General features: G+C 46.5%; 1 long non-coding RNA gene across 1 annotated transcript; it reads right to left on the bottom strand.

Moving 5' to 3' along the window:
* Positions 1-2844: 2844 nt before the first annotated feature.
* On the bottom strand, positions 2845-3903 carry LOC119319112. The gene is made up of 2 exons (XR_005154355.1): positions 3584-3903; positions 2845-3488 (listed from the first exon to the last, which is right to left on the bottom strand). It is a non-coding gene; the product is annotated as an uncharacterized LOC119319112 (long non-coding RNA).
* Between the last annotated feature and the right edge of the window lie 11261 nt (positions 3904-15164).

The raw sequence follows: 15164 nt of genomic DNA, 5'->3' as shown, positions 1-15164 counted from the left end.
GTACATTCAATGTACTGACCTACACGGCTGCAATGTCTCATGTTGCAGATATGTTTCTTCCGATGGGTAAGAGTTACGTCATAGGGTTACGGTCTACACTCAACCTGCCGATGGCGTTGATGGGACTCCACACCCGATTGTTTGTTTCCGCTGAGACTTATGAGGTATATATCAGTTTTACATTATTTATACATGTGATTGCACTTTGATATATACATTGATGTACTGTGTGTGCCAGCATACCAATCCAGGGATGGCACAGATACACAGAGGCTTGACCGTCTGAGGTCGGGTCGCCACAATTTCAATATAGCTCCCTAAAATAGTACGGGATTTTTATATGTTATAAAGAGAATTTCACCTTGTGAACTCCCTCGATTTAAATGGACCGAAGATCCATACAGTTTGTTTGGTTGAGTTTTAAAATGGGTTGCATGATGACATGATGCAATGTACATGATGCAAAGATGAATGCAACAAACCAAACAAAATACACGACGAAACTCGGAACCCATGGAAGGCATCTGAAGCTCCGGTCTTGGGGCGTCACACGCCGCCGCCGCGAGCCTCTCCGTCGCCGCGCCGCCTCCTCGCCTCGCTCCGGCCGCCGTTCGCCGCCCGACCCTGCTAGCGCACCTCCCCTTGCCAAGCGCCGCCGCCTCCGCGCCGGCCCCGCCGCTCCACCACGCCGCACTACTCCGGCGACTCCACACTCGGGATCCGGTGCCCCGTCCTTCTCCGATGAGCTCCAGCGACTCCCTCCTCCGCTCCGGACGCCGTCCTCTCCCTCCCTGCCCAGTTCTCCGGCGAGATCTAGTCGCGCCTCGGAATGTATGCGAACCCTAGATCTGAGCAGGTTGACCCCTCATTTTCGTCTAAGTCCTTTTTCTATGATGATTTTATGCCCTGTTCATTGCCCCATATCTCCATGACTGTACCTCCATTTCATGCAACATGCATATTATATATCAAAATGTTCATTCTGATATGCTCTTCATTTTGTTCCATTGTGGCATGCTTGTTTGAGTTCATCTTGATGCCCAAATCATTGATGCAAGAGTGCTATAAAATGTTTACTGCTGCTACTTACCAGTTTATGGTGATTTGTCATTTTTGTCACATTTGACATGTGCTTCATATGGGCATGAGCTCTACATGTGTTTTGAACTATGAGATGCCATCTTTACAGAGGTGCTTGCCTTGTATTTTTTATCAACGTGATGACTAGCACAAGCATGCAAACTAGGCTTCGTGATATTGCTATTTTCAGGGACTTAGGATTTTTGCTAAGTCCTTCTCCTGCTGTTTTTTTATGCCATGTAAACATGATGCTACAGTGAGATCCATGCTTATTTTGAGATACATCGGTAAGGATGTTTTGAACATGTGTTTATGCTCTATCCGTCCATGCACCTGTTTGCAATTATGGAATGCTCTAGAATTTCTTGTTCTTGCTCTACTTTTGCTATAAAATGTTCCTCGCAGAATGTTAACTTGCTAATCAATTTTGCCATGGTTGTTGCTAATGATCCATGCATCCTATGAGCTTGCTCTTGCCATGGTTATCTTCATGAACATGTAATCATGATGTTACTATGCTTTTTTTGTCATGCAATGCTTTGTGGTGAGTGATTTGAGCTCGCCAAGTTGCCTTCATAATTCTGTTTATGCCATGCTCTGTTAATAAAACTTGCTATGTTTACATGGGTGCCATCATATCTTCTGTGCCTTTTTGGCTCATGATCAGTAAGGGACTTTTGATCTATGCATTTAGTGGAATCATTGCATGCCTTGGCTTGCTACGATATGTTCTTGTAGTATGTTGTTTGCTAGCTCTAAACATTGCTTCCTGATGTTATTTCTGGCATGTTAGTATTTTCACGAAGTCTGTGAAGCTGATATCTTTTGCACTTTTGCCATGCTTGTTTGAACCTGCTCTTGTGTGATTTAGCCGTAGCTCAGTGTTCATGTTTTGCCAGGTATCTTGTGTACATCACTGCCATATATTTTGTGGTTATGTTGGGGTGAAGTAACTTAGTTTGTTGTTGCATTCTATGTGGCATCATGCTGTTAATCGTAGAATTGTGCCATCCTTGTTTTGCTTGCCATTTGCAAACCGTGCCTCCGTTTCCGGTGATCTTTATATCGATTTTGACAGAAATAATCTCATATTTCCAGCGGCACACTTGGTTTGCCAACACTACAACAAAATTGACATACTGTGATGAAAATCCTCGTGACGATGGTGGACAACGTCACCTAAATGCCTAATGTGTGATGTTCTCATAGGCGGCGTCACCAATTGCCGCAAATCGGTGACATTAGACGTCACTAGGATGCCTCGGCCTTTCAGCACACCTGGTTGCGAATTTCTGTGACAATTTGATATTTTGTATGACGAACTAGCTGGAGTCATCGAATATTACAAATGTGTGATGATCATTTTTTGTCATGTAGCGCCTAGCAGTGGGACCCACCATAGCTAGTTTAGGGGTTATCGAGAGGTAGGAGCCATGCGTCGGTTTTGGCAGTGGGACCTGCCACCATTTTTTGTAAGCCTATTTAGCGTTGTAATTATTTTATTTTATCTAATATAAGTAGGTAGTGGCCATGGAAATACTTATGAGTATTATATTCTTAAAAAGGGAAGACCTTGTTTTGTTCTTTTTTAGATGGTTTTTTTCTTTCTAATATAAATAGGTAGTGGCTCAAGCAAAAATTTAATCAGGCATTAAAAATATAAATTTTAAAACAATTGTTTTTGTTTGGCAGTGTATATCCTGAAAACTTCAATTGCGCGCTCGTGAGCTAATTTTGTTTCCTTCTATCTCAAAAGTTAAAATGGAAATAGGAGAGTCGATGACATCTTACTTTTTTTATTCTTATCTATAAAGAGTCTGGGCAAAAAACTTGAATGAGGCGCTCGTGAGGTCATATTGTTTCGTTCTATCTATCTTTCCCTACTAATAAAGCACGGAGTGCTTCTGGTCGTACGTCGTCGTCACTTTTGCAAAAAAGTTCCTCTGTTTCCGCGAAATCAACCCGCAGTCCCTATTAAGTGGATCTGGGAAACTATTCGTAAAAAAAAAACTGGCGTCGCAGCGGTGACCTTGGCCGGCATGGAGGTGAGCTCGCGGGTGTGCTTGCGGTAGGCAAGCCTAGCCCGCAAGTCCTCCCGCTGCTTGGTGAGGGCCTTGGCCTTCCTGCGCGCCTTGTCGACCTCGGCGCTGGCCTTGGCGGGCCGAGGCGTTGCGGAACGGGCGACGGATCTCGGCTGCTCCGCCGTGGATCCGGCCGCAGACGGATCGAGACGGGAGAGGCGGCGACCTCCATGGCGGGCTACGGGGCAGAGGAGGCAGGGTCTTGTGGCGGCGCTCGCCTGAGCTCCTGGCGCCGGGAGGATATCGGGAACGGATGAAGGACGGCGAGGGAGGTCGGAGAGGGGCCAGATCCGGCTCGAAGCTCCTGCAGCGGGCATGGTGGTCTTCCTGTTGAAGAAAATAGAGAGGGTTCAAAGAGAGATAGGGGAGAGATAGAGAGGGAGACAGGAGGTGGGCAACGTCGCAGTGCAGCTGCTGCTCACCTAGGCGACGATGTCGGCAGGGCCACCAGGGCATGAGCGGCGCGGGATCGGCCGGATCCGGAGCACGCATGGGGTGGCGAGTTGACGTCCAGATCAGGTCCATGGCAGGGGAGCTCCAAGGCAGGCGCCCATGGCGTCCTCTGGTCTTGAAGGCCGCGCGCACTCCAGGTTGGGGGGTGGCGGGGGGCAACGCCAAGCCATTTGTGTGCGTTTGCTGGATGGATAGGAAGAGCAGAGCTGCGTAGTGATGTGAGGTGGATGGGGGAGAGGAGAGGAGGAGGACCAGCTGCGATGAGGAAAATGGGGAAAATGAGGAGGACCAGCTGCGATGAGGAAAATGGGGTCGAACGACTCGACCGGCAAGGAAAAGCGGATGCGCCGGGGGCGGTGGGCGGGTCCCACGAAAGCACGTGGCAGCCAGTTGACGCGTGTGCGAGTCGAGAGCGCCGTCACGATCCAGCGTCGCACAAACCAAACACTAGAAAAATTGCACCGAGTGCTGTTGGATGGCTATATGCGTCCTAGCGTTGATTAAAAAAATTCGGATGGACACCGATTATTTTATTACTTGATGTTATTTTTACATTATCAAATGTAATAATTAAGAGTGAATGAAATATTGAAAATCTACTCCTAATGGATTAATTTATTGCTTAATGTTGTTTTATCAGTTGGTAGGATTGCGTCCACTATTGTTTTGTCCGCTTTTATCTCGTCCTATTTTTTTCGACCCACCTCCGCCACCGCCCCTTCATATTGGTTTTGTACCCTTCCAATAAAAACTTTCATAATCTTTTCAACTTTCCTAACTAGCCACGTTACAAACCGGAAGGAACCAATGACACATTACCAAACAATAAAATCCAGTTTTCTGCTAATTAGTTCCAAATCTCAACTTTCCTAACACAATGATCCGTACTTTCTTAACAATTAAATCGTTACTATTAAAGGAGAGTCCGTGCTGATGATTTGAGTTTGTTCCTATCCATCCCAGAAAATCGCCATTCAACTTACTGTGTTTTTGTATGGAAAATATGCTAGACAAATAGGACGTGATCTCTCTTTTTTAATCAAATTAGGACATGGTCTGATTTGATTGCACACGATGCGACATCATAAAAGGACCGTCGCACGCATTCCCCGCCAGACTTTACAGCGCCTTCCATCCTCCATGTCTACTACCACACCACGCAATACCTTCTCCCATTCTCTAGCGATTCCGCATTCCTGCAACACCAACAGGCTCGCCGCCTCCCGGCCGCTGGTCCTCCATCATAGTCTTCGACCCCTCCCCGCACCCCGCCAGCGCGACACCCGCTGCCCCGCTTGCACATGTCGGCTTTGCTCAACGTCTATGCTTATCCCACGGCGGAGCTCGCCCCGTCGTTGTCAGTGCCATGGTCATCTTTCACATGGAACCACCTCCGTCGCTGTCCGCCAGCGTCGACGACGAGCACAGCCCCGGGTACTCAGAGGCTACGCGAGGGCGATGCCAAAGAGTCCCAGTTTGTTCCTTGGTCGCCACCCTTCCCATGCGAGGGAAAGATTGCATGAAAAACAAAGAAGGCAACAAGGAGAAAGGAAATAGATGCTAATTGCATGAAAAACAGAGAAGGAAGGACAAAGGAAAGAGAGAGAATGGATGCTAATTATATGTCTCAATATTTGGTGCTCATAGGATAGGATGTGCGTGTGTGCGTTCATAGAAAAGTGTATGCGCGTATATATGAGCGCTTTCGTCTATATTGTGTTCAAAAAAATATTTGGTGAGGAGCTAATTAAAGGAAACAGCTTGCTGGTGTCGAATCTACACTTCTCTTGCTCTAAGCGCGGTAGCCATGAGGCCAATTAAAAAATAGTTTCTATGTACTGCACGAAAATGAACGTGTAACATTATCTTATACTTCCTCTGTTTTTATCTACTCCGTGTATTGGCCGGCTATTTCATGGGCTACAACACATCCATCCAATCCTTATCGCCCATTGAGGCTGTAGTCGCCTATCGCCCGTCCTATTTGATGCGGTCGGGGTTCATCTTTTGTAGGCCATTGTCCCAATTGAGTCGGCGCACCGATCGTCTCCGGACCACCGCCTTCACAGGTCAGGGCAGCCGGCAACTCCTCCATACGCATCTCAGGCCTCAAGAGGCAGCCATGGCATCTCCTGCCACCGAGTCCGAGTCAGTCTAATGTCCGTCTGTCGTTGTAGCGCTGCCCGACTCCGTCTTCGTCTAGAAGGAGCCCGATGTCGGCAAGATTCTTATATACCATGGACTCATGTAAAATGTACATGAACAACATCCTTGCATTAATTGGTTGACCTTACATGCATGCAGATTAAGATGACGGTGGACCAATCTATTAGACTACTATGTCTTTTTTCCACTTTTCGACTGATCAAAATTGCACAGGATGTAGGAACATGGTCGGTCGTCAAGGGCTCTGAGGTGCGATCCATCAACATGCTTTACTAAAGCAGCAGGGCAAGGAAGCGGTTAGTCAAGTAAAATTCTCATATTAACAAGATCTGCTACGCTATCATTGAACTGCAGCAACTCATTAACATAAAAAAAAGTAGCTATTTTGATCGGTGTATTTTCTGTTACCTTTGCATCCAGTCATCTATATGTTTCTAACGCCAATGTGACTACAGTTTGATAGTGCCCAGTATGATCATGGCAAGCTCAATATGACCGTCTTTTTACTATATACTCCAAATCAACAAGGAAGACCTCACGATTTCCACCACATGCCGCATGACGCAAACCCGCCGCGCTAAAACCGCTGGCACCCATCACCAACACACGAGGAAGATGACTCACTCTTCACCGTTTACTCTGTAGCGACGCACCTGCGTTGTGCTTATGATGAAAAGCACATCGTCGTGGGATTGATCAGGTTTGTCGTGAATAGATGGACAGTATGAGCATCATTAAATGGGTAGCTAGGAGCGTTCAAGGATTTCTCCCGTTGCAACGCACGGGCACTTTTCCTAGTAAAAACTAAAAATAAGACAGGAGAGTCGATGCCAAAAGGATTATTACAGGAGTTAGAACCGACATTAGGAAAGAGTACGGACGCTATACAAATCGTGCTATCATATCCTTGGACTATACGTTGCCATTAGGAAAGAATTTGGACGCTATACAAATGTGATATCATCTTCTTGGACTACACGCCTGGGCGTGTGTGACTATATCTGTAGTTTTTTTAGGGAGACTATATCTGTAGGTTAGTTATTTCTTCCCGGGGCATATGTGACTCGATCTGATCGTCTTCTCGGTTCTGGCTGGCGGTGTTTCACGGCGGGGAGAAGCAGCACGGCGATAGCCGAAGCACGGCACAGATCGCTTCCGGCTAGTTGTTGCCAATTGAAGTAAGTGCATCCACTCCCCTGTACCACCTCACGCGGATCCATCCTGCCACCATATCGACATATCATACGAGGCGTTACAGCGCTGCCGCATCGCACCGGCTACCGCCTCTCCCTCTTACCTCCATTCTTCCACCACAGGCATCACATTTGCTCATCGACGACGGGGACAACGTCGCTCGTCCTCAACCTGTCCCCAACTGGCCACCGTCCCGTCACCAACTGCGCGCAGAGTTTGCAGTCTATCCATCACCTGACGAAGGAGCAGAGTTTGGACTTGCCAGTGCTCCCGGCTTGGCCCCAACTCCCAAAGCATCAGTCCAGCCGACCCCTGCAAGGTAAAGGTAAATTGTGTGAACGATTGAACTGTTACTTCTGCTGTTGTATTGTGTGTACGAATCTTAGATGTAGCATAGATAGATGCATGGTTTTGCAATGACAGTGAGCATATATATTTTTGTGTACAAGACGTGCACAAGTCCGTGGCGTTTGGAAACCAAGCATATATGCTATACTTAGGAAACACAATGTGAAGGAGGTTTTGTTTTACTAAATTCATTGCCTGCGTAGATGTTCTCATCAATCTTGAAAGGGTTAAATTTGTGCCCGTTTTGTTGTTTCAGTTTAGTAGTGGGTTCACTAGTTGTGTTAGTAGTAGATTTTGCTTCAATGCGGTGTAAGCATAATTTTGTTAACGGTAAACTATTTTGTTGTAGTGCAATGGATCAAAGCTGGATACAAGGAACGTGTTTCGCACCACCATACATGAAAGGTGTTGATGAGTTTATGGGTTTTGTTCGCCAAAATTTTAGGGAAAACCAGGACATACTGTGCCCATGCAAAGACTGTCTGAATGTGGAACACCGCAGCCAGGCTGATGTAGAGGAGCACATACAATGCAATGGTATGTCTGTTACATATACAAGGTGGGTCTTTCATGGTTAAGCGGTCAGTGATAATGAAGGTGATAATATAGAGGGTGCTGCATATCAATCAGATGATGATGATGACTGTGATGTAGGCAACGGAGGTGATGTTGCGTATATGGTAGATGATATGTTCATGTCTGGAAGGCAAGGCAAGGGTAAGCCTAACCTCTTTTCCAAGCTAATGGAGGAGGCGAAGAAAGATCTTTATGAAGGATGTAGTGATTTCACCCGGCTGTCGTTCATTATTAAGCTCCTCCATATCAAATCATACAACCGAATTACAAATAGAGCATTTAATCAGTTTGTTGAGTTGATTAGTGCGGCGTTTCCACATGCTGATATACCTAAATCATACACTGAAGCTAAGAATGTTCTTAGTGAAGTCGGGCTGGGTTACGAGACAATTCATGTTTGCAAGTTTGATTGTGCATTGTTTTGGGGCGAACATGCCAACAAGAGCCATTGTCCTGAATGCGAGACTTCAAGATGGAAAGATGAGAAGGGAAGGAAAAAGATACCTCACAAGGTACTTAGGTACTTTCCTATCATCCCAAGGCTTCAAAGATTTTTTGTGTCAAAGGAACAATCAGCAGATGCAAGGTGGCATGAGGAGAAGAGGGTTGCTGAGGTAAATGTTATGAGACATCCTGCTGATGGTGAAGCATGGAAGCACTTTGATAGTGAGTTCGGTTGGTTTGCTAAGGATGCCCGTAACATGAAGCTTGGTATTGCCACAGATAGATTCAACCCCTTTTGAAACATGACTAGTTCATATAGTATGTGGCCTGTTTTTATCATCCCCTACAACTTCCCACCCTGGATGTGCATGGACCAATCTAATTTCATGATGTCTTTGCTTATTCCTGGCAGAAAAGCACCTGGAAAGGAGTTCCATGTTTTTATGCAACCGCTGATTGCAGATATGATGAAGCTTTGGGGAACTGGTGTGGAAACATATGATGCATTGACGGGGGAACCATTTAATTTGCATGCAGCATTTTTGTGGTCGATTCATGATTGCCCTGGACTGGCCACTTTATCGGGGCGTAGCACAAGAGGTTATCATGCATGTGTCCATTGTGATGTGGACCCTTGCTCCGAGCCTTTGAAAAACAAAATTGGGTTTGTTGGGCACCGGAGATTTCTGCCTACTAATCATCCTTACAGAAGACGCAAACTTTTCAATGGGAAGACTGAGAATAGAAGGAAACCTCGGAAGTTCACAAACAAAGAAGTGGTGGACAGGTTAGAAAAACTTGTTTTCAAACCAGGCAAGTATCCAGGAAATAAGAGGAAGCGCCCTGAAAAAGGTGAACCAAACTGGAGTCAAAAGGTGAGCCTGTATGATCTGCCATACTAGTCGAAACTGAAATTAGCATACAACCTTGATGTGATGCACATTGAGAAGAACATATGTGAGAATATACTTGGGGTTCTACTAGAGAGTGATGGAAAGAATAAGGATACAGTAAGTGCAAGAGTGGATCTGCAAAAACTTGGAATAAGGACAGACCTGCATATGAAACCTGATGGGAAGGGTGGATTTACAAAGCCAAAAGCAAAGTATAATCTAAAGAGGGAAAATAAGAAAAGATTCTGCGAGTATCTAGCTAATGTGAAATTCCCAGATGGATATGCTAGTAATTTAGCAAGATGCGTAGATCTTGAATCATGTAAAGTGCATGGGTTGAAGACCCATGACTGCCACATACTTTTGCAACAAGTAATGCCAGCTGCACTAAGAGGACTTGTGAGAAATGATATATATGAAGCAATTGCTGAATTGGGTAACTTTTTCAGGCAGTTGTGCTCAAAAACTCTTAGACTTGATGTGCTTCATCAGATGAAGGAAGATATTCCTGTAATTTATGCAAACTTGAGAAGATTTTTCCACCTGCCTACTTTGATGTAATGGTCCATTTAGCTGATCACCTACCTGAAGAGGCAATTCTCAGGGGCCCCGTGCATTATGGCTGGATGTATCCAGTAGAAAGAAGGCTTGGGTACCTAAAGGGAACTATTCGTAATAGAGCAAAGCCAGAAGGGTCGATTGCAGAGGGTTATGTCGTGGATGAGTGCTTAACCTTTTGCTCCAGATATTTGATTAATATTGAGACAAGGTTTAACAAGGAAGATAGGAATAGGGATGGGAAGCGAAGTGTTTCTGTTGATGAGTTGGAAGTTTTTTCAGTTGCTGCAAAAGGTTTTGGGTCCTCCAAACTCCATTGTTATCCAATTGAGTACGACCAAATGGTTTGGTATGTGCTCACCAACTGTCCTGAAGTAGAGGAGTACATGGAGTAAGTTCACTTGTCATCATTACCAATAGTAAAGTATGTGATTGGCTCTAGCGAAAATGAATTATAATGATATTTTGTGCTTTATTGTTGTAGGGTTTGTCGGGAAGAAATACAAAGGAAAGGTGTCATCAACATTGATTAGACACTTAAGAAAGAATTCCCTACATGGTTCGAAAAGCATGTAAGTTATATGTTTATGTTTTTGTTATGTCGATCTTGCATTTTAATGTCAATAACCTGACCATGTAACTACTGTCTGCGCATCTTGTAACAGATATATACTTTAGGGGAACAAAATGTTCCGGAGGATTGGTACTCACTAGCATGTGGGCCAAACAAGCGTTTAGTGGTATACTCTGCCTGCAATGTCAATGGTGTTCGGTATCACACCCTGGATCGTGAAAAGAATAGAAAAACTCAAAATTCAGGAATCATGGTGAAAGCAATTGTCAATCTTGAAGAAACTGAGTACTATGGTGTTCTAAAAGAAGTTCTTGAGTTGCGGTACCCCAAAAACAAGCATGGAGAACGGTCGGTCTTTTTGTTTCATGGTGATTGGTTTGATCTCCATGGCAAGGCGACTGGCATGAAAGATGATGGTTACTTCAAAAGTCTTAATGTTAAGGCGCTTCGATACAAGAAGGATCCTTTCATCTTGGCTTCTCAAGCAGAACAAGTGTTTTACATGGAGGACACAAAATATGGAAAGGATTGGAATGTGGTGCAGACTTTCAGTCATAGACATTTGTACGATGTACCTGAACTGGAGACAGGTGAGCTCAATGCTACAGATGCATACCAGGAAGAAATGCCCTCGACAACTTCCACTGTGAAGGATATTGATCAGTTGTTGGACACTTATAGCCGTGATGATGAAGAAGGCACGCCTGTTCATGCTAGTATTGTTCATGATCTTCTGAACGACGACAACAACTACGATGAAGATAGTGCTACTGACGATGATGGACAGGAAGATGGTGCATTGAGTGAGAACGAGCATTCAAGTGATGATGAGTAGATCATATAATGCCTATTTGTATTTTACCAAAGTTTAAAACTGTTTTATGTTCATGTTCACGCAATACAATACAGACCATGGTTCGGATTTGACACATATACGTGGCCAATAAATCTACTCTGTTCCACCCTACTAAAATTTATACTGTAGAAGACTAGGAGGCGATCGATCAAGCACTCACCCTGCAGGATGCAGCAATATCACGGGTTCCCCTTTGCACGCGCCTCTTGCAGAACCACCGGGACGCGACCTTTCTCCTCTCGCGCGACCCATCCCGACTCCTCCCCTCCGCCGCGTGCATCCTCAACGGCAGAGGGGGAAGGGGCCGCCGAAGTGCTTCGGACAGCACACTATTGCGGAGCCGCCGTCGGCAAAGCAAGCGCCTGTGCAGCGGGGCTAGGGCGCTCGGCCCAAGCGGTGCTCGAGCCACCGGCGGCAAGGTGCGGCAGCGGGTCATTTGGCGCTGATTTGGGGATTCTTTTTGTGGTCAACGGCACGGAGGAGACGAGTTGATAGCTAGCAGCCTAGCACAAGAGTAGAAGCAGCGAGATGAGTGTGAGCGTTTTTTAAAGCATACACCACAATGACATAAGCATTATATCTGTATTAATAAGAGCATCTACAGCTGGGCACCTCAAATCCGCCTCATACGTCTGGGTGGGCCGCCCGGTCACTGGCCGGTCGTGATTTTCTAACTCAGACGACCTCCTTAAATGAGCCTCAAACGACCGGACTGACCACCACCCCGCATATCCAGTCTAAATATGGGGCGTCCGGGCGTGCCCGGGCACGTCCGCCACGTACGACTGATGAAGAGATCCCACACAGACTCGCCCGAAAATCTGGCGGTCCGACGGACGCCTCCTCCGTCATCGTGGTGTGAAAGTCGCGTGACGCCGCTCTAGCTCACCGGCCAACAGCAAATCCACCTATTTGACCCGATCGGAGTACCGAAACCCTAGCCCATCCAACCCCCTCTCTTTGGGCCGCCAGTCCGAGCCCATCGACCTCCCCCCTCTCCGCGATGCCAGTCCTAGCCCATTCACCTCCTCCCTCTCCCGCCCTGGCGCTCTGCCCATGCTCCGGCGCTCCGCCATGGTCCGGAGGAAGATCACCTGCTATGCAATGCTCCCGCCGGAGCGCCGTGACGAGATTCAACACGAGACCCGTGCGAGACAAGCCACGCGCAGCCGACATCGCTGACGGGCTGCCCCCAGACTCGCCAGAGCCGGAGTAGGAGGAGTTGCAGCCGGGGGAAGAAGATGAGGAGGATGAGAAGCTAGCTCCGATGGAGGTGGAGGAGGCGGAGCAGCCGGAGCTGCAGCTGTTGGGCTTCAACATGGTGCAAGCGGAGGCAGAGTTTGCTGTCGCCCAGTACAACGAGATGGCGGAGCAGCAGGCCATCCTGGAATCCATCCAGGATGAGGGCTATGTGAAGGCCAACCAGGTGTTCCTCCGGCAGGAGCAGGCGGCGTCCGACGCGCTCTTCGCCGAACTCGAGGCAGAGATAGAGACGGAGGAGGCCGGAGCGGAGCAGCCGGAGGAGGCAGAGCTGCAGCTGCCACCAATGCTGCTGGAGCCGGGCACGGAGATCGTTGACATCTTCGAGGATGAGTAACTAGGTGGTCTACGTAGTATGTAGGTTTATTTTGTTTATATGTCTTTGTATGGATTTAAGAATCAAGTATGAGATGTCCAGATACAACAAGTGAAATTTAAGACGTGCTCGGTCACAGCCGGCGAACGCGTCTGGGCGTGTCCGCGGGCGTTTGAGGGGCCATATTTGATATATCCAGATGTATATGCTCTTAGAGCATCTACAGCCCGACCCAAATCTGCCCCAAACTTTCGAGCGGCCTTCCCGGTCACTACAGGGATGCATTTTTACCACCTAACTGAGCAACGCAAATCAGGCCCAAACACTCAGATGCGTTGCAGGCGTTTGGAGGTGGATTTTGCGAGTTGTGTTTGTAGTGATCTAAGAGGTCGACACTAGGCGCCTCTTGACCTGCCCAAAAATTTGGTCGGTCCCCGCACTAGTGTCAAATCAAAACCACCTGTGTTGTTGGATTATGTCTTCCCCGCCTCGACTGAAACAAAATCAATTGAAGAAAAATCACATACATCGTCATCGATTTAGTCGGTGTAAGAGTAGGACGGGTGATGACAGAGGATGAACCCTAGATCACTTATGCTGGAAGTTACCAATTTTATTTACACCAGTAGTTACAATAATCACTCATTGCATTTTGTTTTTGCCATATCAAATACTAAGACCCCTTTGTACAGCTTTTGACATATTTATTTAGAACTCTCCTAAAAAATGGAAAACACCACATCATAATGTTCATGTAAGATTTGCTTTTTTTAATAATCATTTGCTACTTATTTCGAATTAAGTGAATTACATAATATTAAGTGGAAATAAAATTTTGAAAATAAACCATCTTCTCACAAGAAAAACTCTTTTCCCTCCACCACGCAGTATTTTCCCTCCACTTCTCTATTTTTTTCCCGCATCCACCCTGTGTCCCCATCCGTCAAAGACCCAGCCAAAGTTTATCATTTTATCTCGCCCGCAAAGAGGCACCGCTAAAAGCCACCGCCCACCCGGGCATTTTTTCCTCAGATTCAATCGACTCTCCAATCCCACAACTGCGGCGATCAGGGCCGGCAGATTGGGGGTGGCCGCCCCGCCGGCAGAGCACGGATCCACCACATCGACCATCCCTGCGAGCACTCCGCTCTACTCCCCCCTGATTGCGGCGACCGGCGACGGCGGATTGGAAGAGGCTGCCTGACCGGCCGATCTTGGATCCGCTGCATCAACCGGCGACATCTGATTGGAGGAGGCCGCCCATCCGGCTCTCTTTCTCCACCGATTGGAGCGACCGGCGACGGCTCACCGTAATTTCCTCATCCCACCCTCCTCATCCCGCAAGCTCTAGACATAAGGGATCACTAGGGAAGGGATTTGGGGGGACAAAGCACACACGCCCGTGAGATTTCTTTACATCTCTGAATAGAATGACAGTGTGGCAAATCTAGTAACCTTGTAAGATTTAGTCAGTCTTTATTCAGTTGTCGTGAGATTTATTATCATACAACGATCATGTGGCTTCCATGCTTGTGGTTCTGCTACCCCATAAATACTTCTTTACTAGAAGTGGTTTGCGACAGTAAGTAAAACTTCGACCCATCAAGGGCTTTGGTTTTTAAATCCAAGTCCCAAAATGATAGCTGCTCGAGGAAAAACTTGACTTCCTAAGCATTTTCTCTTTCTTATGATTCTGATATTTTAAACTTGAGGGCATTCATGCCGTGCTACTCTTGCTGAACATCTAGACAACAGAATAGAATGCTTATTGAAAGCCCTTTGCCTTAGTGCAAGGCTGCTAGCCATTTCAAGTAGTTCAGAAATATTGTACTGCATCCTGAGTATTCAGAAGCTTTTTTTGGGCCGCTCCAGCTACCCGAACAAGCCGAGGCCCATGCCACCGTGCCACTGACGGAAAAGGCCCACAAACAGCCACCTCACACAGACGCTCCTAGGCAATTTTGCCCCAGGGAGCTTTGTGATGTAAGGGATTCGAATTCTGTATAAAGACTGAGTCTCCACTTTTTCTTGTTCAAAACTGAATAAAGATAGGATCTGCACTTGTTCCAAACTGAATAAAGACAGAGTGTGCACTTGTTCAAAACTGAATGAAGAAAGAGTCTGCACTTATTCAGAATGAATAAAGACAGAGTCTGCACTTGTTCTTGTTTAACTAAATTCTGGATGCTCCATATATCCATGTATGTTATTTATTTCGATCTGTTCTACAACCCTCAAAAGCATCATACAGTAATTTACTTTTAAGGTCCATTTCCAAACATGTTTAAGCAGATTTCATAATGTAGGCTGGTAGGTGTTTTGGCAATTCATTAAGTTCACTCTCTCTCATCTTTTCCAGCTTCAG

The sequence above is a fragment of the Triticum dicoccoides genome, chromosome 6A (genome assembly GCF_002162155.2).
Source record: "Triticum dicoccoides isolate Atlit2015 ecotype Zavitan chromosome 6A, WEW_v2.0, whole genome shotgun sequence".
Classification (NCBI taxonomy): domain Eukaryota; kingdom Viridiplantae; phylum Streptophyta; class Magnoliopsida; order Poales; family Poaceae; genus Triticum; species Triticum dicoccoides.
The sequence above is the reverse complement of the archived record's forward strand: the minus strand, read 5'-3'. Positions and strand labels throughout refer to the sequence as shown.